Here is a 7,700-nt window from a genome sequence, read left to right as displayed (position 1 = left end):
GCTGGCCTCAGGAAAGGCCAGTCACCATGCGAGTTCCTCGGGGGCCTCTCGGGATTCCTCTGCCGTCGATGCTGGGGCCTAAGACCGTGTGTGGAGTCGGGGCCGGAACCTGAGGATTCCTCTCCAGTGCTGACATGGATCTTGGGGTACTTCTGGAGTCTCCCCAGGGGAGTCAGTCCTCGTCTCGAATGCGGGCATGCACTTGCGCTTTCCTCCAGAGCGGTAGCAGCAGTGTCACGCAGTCTGCCGCGTGGATCAAAGGATCTATGGTTTTCCCTCGAGTCTTTCCCATGAGGCTTTCTCACGAGTCTTTCCCACAGGGCTGTCCCAAGTGCACACGTGGTGGGAATCGATCCTCCGCATGAACGTCGAGGCAGTGCAGGGAAAACAGGTTCCTCTGGAATGGACTGACATATCTGGGGGACTCGTGGAATTGTGGCACGACCCTGGAGTTCCTCTCGCCTTTCCTGTGGAGAGCGCCTCCTCTTGAGATGCAACGGGAACGCCGGCTATTCTTTCCCTAAGAAACAGGGAAAGGATCCTTCCTCTCGAGCTAAGAGGCGGAAACGGGGCTCCCCTGAATGTGTGCGGGACCCTCGTGCTTCCTCTCGAGTGGAGACGGGTATGTCAGGGAACTTCTTGAGTTCAGGAAGGGTGTGAAGGACCCTTTGGAAGTTCCAGTGGTTAGATGTGATTAGCCTCGAGAAGCTCAGCGGAAATGGGCCTCATCTGGCCTGGAGGGCAAAACCTCCTGGATTTTCACGAGTTGCGGCAGGTGCTCTCGACTTACGATGGGGACCTCAGGGAACCGCTCTGGTGGCCTCAGGAAACGCCAGTCCCCATGCGAGTTCCTCGGGGGCCTCTCGGGATTCCTCTACGAGCGATGCCGGGGCCTTTGACCTTGTGTGGAGTCGGGGCCGGAAACTGAGTTTTCCTCTCCAGTGCTGACATGGATCTTGGGGTACTTCTGGAGTCACCCCAGGGGAGTCAGTCCTCGTCTCGAATGCGGGCATGCACTTGCGCTTTCATCCGGAGCGGTGGCAGCAGTGTCACGCATTCCGCCGCTTTGATCAAGGGATCTATGGTTTCCCTCGAGGCTTTCCCACGAGGCTTTCCCACAGGGCTGTCCCACCTGCACAGGTTGTGGGAGTCGATCCTCGGCTTGAACGTCAAGGCAGTGCAGGGAAAACAGGTTCCTCTGGAATGGACTGACACATCTGGGGGACTCTTGGAATGGTGGCACGACCCTGGAGTTCCTCTCGCCTATCCTGTGGAGAGCGCCCCCTCTTGAGATGCGACGGGAACGCAGGGAATTCTTTCCCTACGAACCAGGGAAAGGATCCCTCATCTCGAGCTAGGAGGCGGAAACGGGGCTCTCCTGGATGTGTGCGAGACCGTCGTGCTTCCTCTCAATTGGAGACGTGTTTGTCGGGGAACTTTTTGAGTTGCAGCAAGGGTGTGAAGGATCCTTTGGAAGTTCCAGTGGTTAGATGTGATTAGCCTCGAGAAGCCTCAGCGGAAATGGACCTCATCTCGCCTGGAGGGCAAAACCTCCTGGATTTTCTCGAGTTGCAGCAGGTGCTCTCGACTTATGACGGGGACGTCAGGGACCCGCTCTGGTGGCCTCAGGAAAGGCCAGTCCCCATGCGAGTTCCTCGGGGGCCTCTCGGGATTCCTCTCCCGCCGATGCTGGGGCCTAAGACCTTGTGTGCAGTCGGGGCCGGAACCTGAGGATTCCTCTCCAGTGCTGACATGGATCTTGGGGTGCTTCTGGAGACTACCCAGGGGAGTCAGTCCTCGTCTCGAATGTGGGCATGCCCTTGCGCTTTCCTCCAGAGCGGTAGCAGGAGTGTCACGCAGTCCGCCGCGTGGATCAAAGATCTATGGTATTCCCTCGAGTCTTTCCCACGAGGCTTTCCCACGAGGGTTTCCCACAGGGCTGTCCCACGTGCACACGTGGTGGGAGTCGTTCCTCGGCTCGAACGTCAAGGCAGTGCAGGGAAAACAGGTTCCTCTGGAATGGACTGACACATCTGGGGGACTCTTGGAATGGTTGCACGACCCTGGAGTTCCTCTTGCCTTTCCCGTGGAGAGCCCCTCCTCCTGAGGTGCCACGGGAACGCCGGGAATTCTTTCCCTACGAAACAGGGAAAGGATCCCTCATCTCGAGCTAGGAGGCGGGAACGGGGCTCCCCTGGATGTGTGCGGGACCCTCGTGCTTCCTCTCGAGTGGAGACGGGTATGTCGGCGAACTTCTTGAGTTGCAGCAAGGGTGTGAAGGATCCTTTGGAAGTTCCAGTGGTTAGATGTGATTAGCCTCGAGAAGCCTCAGCGGAAATGGGCCTCATCTCGCCTGGAGGGCAAAACCTCCTGGATTTTCTCGAGTTGCCGCAGGTGCTCTTGACTTACGACGGGGACCTCAGGGACCCGCTATGGTGGCCTCAGGAAAGGCCAGTCCCCATGCGAGTTCCTCGGGGGCCTCTCGGGATTCCTCTCCCGTCGATGCCGGGGCCTAAGACCTTGTGTGGAGTCGGGGCTGGAACCTGAGGATTCCTCTCCAGTGCTGACATAGATCTTGGGGTACATCTGGAGTCTCCCCAGGGGAGTCAGTCCTCGTCTCGAATGCGAGCATGCACTTTCGCTTTCCTCCAGAGCGGTAGCAGCAGTGTTACGCAGTCCGCCGCGTGGATCAAAGAATCTATGGTTTTCCCTCGAGTCTTTCCCACGAGGCTTTCCCACGAGTCTTTCCCACAGGGCTGTCCCACGTGCACACGTGCTGGGAGTCGATCCTCGGCTCGAACGTCAAGGCAGTGCAGGGAAAACAGTTTCCTCTGGAATGGACTGACACATCTGCGGGACTCTTGGAATGGTGGCACGACCCTGGAGTTCCTCTCGCCTTTCCCGTGGAGAGCGCCTCCTCTTGAGGTGCGACGGGAACGCCGGTAATTCTTTCCCTACGAAACAGGGAAAGGATCCCTCATCTCGAGCTAGGAGGCGGGAACGGGGCTCCCCTGGATGTGTGCGGGACCCTCGTGCTTCCTCTCGAGTGGAGACGGGTATGTCGGGGAACTTCTTGAGTTGCAGCAAGGGTGTGAAGGACCCTTTGGAAGTTCAGTGGTTAGATGTGATTAGCCTCGAGAAGCCACAGCGGAAATGGGCCTCATCTCACCTGGAGGGCAAAACCTCCCATGTTTTCTCGAGTTGAGGCAGGTGCTCTCGACTTACGACGAGGACCTCAGGGACCGCCTCTGGTGGCCTCAGGAAAGGCCAGTCCCCATGCCAGTTCCTCGGGGGCCTCTCGGGATTCCTCTCCCATCGATGCCGGGGCCTAAGACCTTGTGTGGAGTCGGGGCCGGAACCTGAGGATTCCTCTCCAGTGCTGACATGGATCTTAGGGTATTTCTGGAGTCTCCCCAGGGGAGTTAGTCTTCGTCTCGAATGCGGGCATGCACTTGCGCTTTCCTCCAGAGCGGTAGGAGCAGTGTCACGCAGTCCGCCGCGTGGATCAAAGGATCCATGGTTTTCCCTCGTGTCTTTCCCACGAGGCTTTCGCACGACTCTTTCCCTCAGGGCTGTCCCACGTGCACACGTGGTGGGAGTCGATCCTCGGCGCGAACGTCAAGGCAGTGCAGGGAAAACAGGTTCCTCTGGAATGGACTGACACATCTGGGGGACTCTTGGAATGGTGGCACGACCCTGGAGTTCCTCTCGCCTTTCCCGTGGAGAGCGCCTCCTCTAGAGGTGCGACGGGAACGCTGGGAATTCTTTCCCTACGAAACAGGGAAAGGATCCCTCATCTCGAGCTAGGAGGCGGGAACGGGGCTCCCCTGGATGTGTGCGGGACCCTCGTGCTTCCTCTCGAGTGGAGAAGGGTATGTCGGGGAACTTCTTGAGTTGCAGCAAGGGTGTGAAGGATCCTTTGGAAGTTCCAGTGGTTAGATGTGATTAGCCTCGAGAAGCTTCAGCGGAAATGGGCCTCATCTCGCCTGGAGGGGAGGACCTCCTGGATTTTCTCGAGTTGCGGCAGGTGCTCTCGACCTACGTCGTGGCCCTCAGGGACCCGCTCTGGTGGCCTCAGGAAAGGCCAGTCCCCATGCGAGTTCCTCGGGGGCCTCTCGGGATTCCTCTCCCGTCGATGCCGGGGCCTAAAACCTTGTGTGGAGTCGGGGCCGGAACCTGAGGATTCCTCTCCAGTGCTGACATGGATCTTGGGGTACTTCTGGAGTCTCCCCAGGGGAGTCAGTCCTCCTCTCGAATGCGGGCATGCACTTGCGCTTTCCTCCAGAGCGGTAGCAGCAGTGTCACGCAGTCCTCCGCGTGGATCAAAGGATCTATGGTTTTCCCTCGAGTCTTTCCCATGAGGCTTTCCCACGAGTCTTTCCCACAGGGCTGTCCCAAGTGCACACGTGGTGGGAGTCGATGCTCGGCTCGAACGTCAAGGCAGTGCAGGGAAAACAGGTTCCTCTGGAATGGACGGACACATCTGAGGGACTCTTGGAATGGTGGCACGACCCTGGAGTTCCTCTCGCCTTTCCTGTGGAGAGCGCCTCCTCTTGAGATGCGACAGGAACGCCGGGAATTCTTTCCCTACGAAACAGGGAAAGGATCCCTCATCTCGAGCTAGGAGGCGGAAACGGGGCTCCCCTGGATGTGTGGGACCCTCGTGCTTCCTCTCGAGTGGAGACGGATATGTCGGGGAACTTCTTGAGTTGCAGCAAGGGTGTGAAGGACCCTTTGGAAGTTCCAGTGGTTAGATGTGATTAGCCTCGAGAAGCCTCAGCAGAAATGGGCCTCATCTCGCCTGGAGGGCAAAACCTCCTTGATTTTCTCGAGTTGCGGCAGGTGCTCTCGACTTGCAACGGGGAGTCAGGGACTCGTTCTGGTGGCCTCAGGAAAGGCCAGTCCCCATGCGAGTTCCTCGGGGGCCTCTCGGGATTCCTCTCCCGTCGATGCCGGGGCCTAAGACTTGTGTGGAGTCGGGGCCGGAACCTCAGGATTCCCTCCAGTGCTGACATGGATCTTGGGGTACTTCTGGAGTCTCCCCAGGGGAGTCAGTCCTCGTCTCGAATGCGGGCATGCACTTGCGCTTTCCTCCAGAGCGGTAGCAGCAGTGTCACGCATTCCGCCGCGTGGATCAAAGGATCTATGGTTTTCTCTCGAGTGTTTCCCACGAAGCTTTCCCACGAGGCTTTCCCACAGGGCTGTTCCACGTGCCACTGTGGTGGGAGTCAATCCTCGGCTTGAACGTCAAGGCAGTGCAGGGAAAACAGGTTCCTCTGGAATGTACTGACACATCTGGGGGACTCTTGGAATGGTGGCACGACCCTGGAGTTCCTCTCGCCTTTCCTGTGGAGAACGCCTCCTCTTGAGATGTGTCGGGAATTCCGGGAATTCTTTCCCTACGAAACAGAGAAAGGATCCCACATCTCGAGCTAGGAGGCGGAAACGGGGCTCCCCTGGATGTGTGCGGGACCCTCGTGGTTCCTCTCGAGTGGACACGGGTATGTCGGGGAACTTCTTGATTTGCAGCAAGGTTTTGAAGGACCCTTTGGAAGTTCCAGTGGTTAGATGTGATTAGCGTCGAGAAGCCTCAGCGGAAATGGGCCTCATCTCGCCTGGAGGGCAAAACCTCCTGGATTTTCTCGAGTTGCGGCAGGTGCTCTCGACTTACGACGGGGCCCTCAGGGACCCGCTCTGGTGGCCTCAGGAAAGGCCAGTCCCCATGAGAGTTCCTTGGGGGCCTCTCGGGATTCCTCTTCCGTCCATGCCGGGGCCTAAGACCTTGTGTGGAGTCGGGGCCGGAACCTGAGGGTTCCTCGCCAGTGCTGACATGGATCTTGGGGGTGCTTCTGGAGTCTCCCCAGGGGAGTCAGTCCTCGTCTCGAATGCGGTCATGCACTTGCGCTTTCCTCCAGAGCGGTAGCAGCAGTGTCACGCAGTCCGCCGCGTTGATCAAAGGATCTATGGCTTTCCCTCGAGGCTTTCCAACGAGGCTTTCCCACAGGGCTGTCCCCCGTGCCACTGTGGTGGCAGTCGATCCTCGACTTGAACGTCGAGGCAGTGCAGGGAAAATACGTTCCTCTGGAATGGACTGACACATCTGGGGGACTCTTGGAATGGTGGCACGACCCTGGAGTTCCTCTCGCCTTTCCTGTGGAGAGCGCATCCTCTTGAGATGCGACGGGAACGCCGGCAATTCTTTCCCTACGAAACAGGGAAAGGATCCCTCATCTCGAGCTAGGAGGCGGAAACGGGGCTCCCCTGGATGTGTGCGGGACCCTCTTGCTTCCTCTTGAGTGGAGACGTGTATGTCGGGAACTTCTTGAGTTACAGCAAGGGTGTGAAGGACCCTTTGGACGTTCCAGTGGTTACATGTGATTAGCCTCGAGAAGCCTCAGCGGAAATGGGCCTCATCTCGCCTGGAGGGCAAAACCTCCTGGATTTTCTCGAGTTGTGGCAGGTGCTCTCGACATGCGACGGGGAGTCAGGGACCCGCTCTGGTGGCCTCAGGAAAGGCCAGTCCCCATGCGAGTTCCTCGGGGGCCTCTCAGGATTCCTCTCCCGTCGATGCTGGGGCGTAAGACCATGTGTGGAGTCGGGCCCGGAACCTGAGGATTCCTCTCCGGTGCTGACATGGATCTTGGGGGTACTTCTGGAGTCTCCCAGGGGAGTCAGTCCTCGTCTCGAATGCGGGCATGCACTTGCGCTTTCCTCCAGAGCGGTAGCAGCAGTGTCATGCAGTCCGCCTCGTGTTTCAAAGGATCTATGGTTTTCCCTCGAGTCTTTCCCACGAGGCTTTCCCACGAGGCTTTCCCACAGGGCTGTCCCACGTGTACACGTGGTGGGAGTCGATCCTCAGCTTGAACGTCAAGGCAGTGCAGGGAAAACAGGTTCCTCTGGAAGGGACTGACACATCTGGGGGACTCTTGGAATGGTGGCACGACCCTGGAGTTCCTCTCGCCTTTCCTGTGGAGAGCGCCTCCTCTTGAGATGCGACGGGAACGCCGGGAATTCTTTCCCTACGAAACAGGGAAAGGATCCCTCATCTCGAGCTAGGAGGCGGAAACAGGGCTCCCCTGGATGTGTGCGGGACCCTCGTGCTTCCTCTCGAGTGGAGACGGGTATGTCGGGGAACTTCTTGATTTGCAGCAAGGGTGTGAAGGACCCTTTGGAAGTTCCAGTGGTTAGATGTGATTAGCCTCGAGAAGCCTCAGCGGAAATGGGCCTCTACTCGCCTGGAGGGCAAAACCTCCTGGATTTTCTCGAGTTGCGGCAGGTGCTCTCGCCTTACGACGGGGACCTCAGGGACCCGCTCTGGTGGCCTCAGGAAAGGCCAGTCCCCATGCGAGTTCCTCGGGGGCCTCTCGGGATTCCCCTCCCGTCGATGCCGGGGCCTAAGACCTTCTGTGGAGTCGGGGCCGAAACCTGAGGATTCCTCTCCTGTGCTGAAATGGATCTTGGGGTACTTCTGGAGTCTTCCCAGGGGAGTCAGTCCTCGTCTCGAATGCGGGCATGCACTTGCGCTTTTCTCCAGAGCGGTAGCAGCAGTGTCACGCATTCCGCCGCGTGGATCAAGGGATCTATGGTTTCCCTCGAGGCTTTCCCACGAGGCTTTCCCACAGGGCTGTCCCACGTGCCACCGTGGTGAGAGTCGATCTCGGCATGAACGTCGAGGCAGTGCAGGGAAAATACATTCCTCT

The sequence above is a fragment of the Ovis canadensis genome, chromosome 2 (assembly GCF_042477335.2).
Source record: "Ovis canadensis isolate MfBH-ARS-UI-01 breed Bighorn chromosome 2, ARS-UI_OviCan_v2, whole genome shotgun sequence".
Lineage (NCBI taxonomy): Eukaryota > Metazoa > Chordata > Mammalia > Artiodactyla > Bovidae > Ovis > Ovis canadensis.
The sequence above is the reverse complement of the archived record's forward strand: the minus strand, read 5'-3'. Positions refer to the sequence as shown.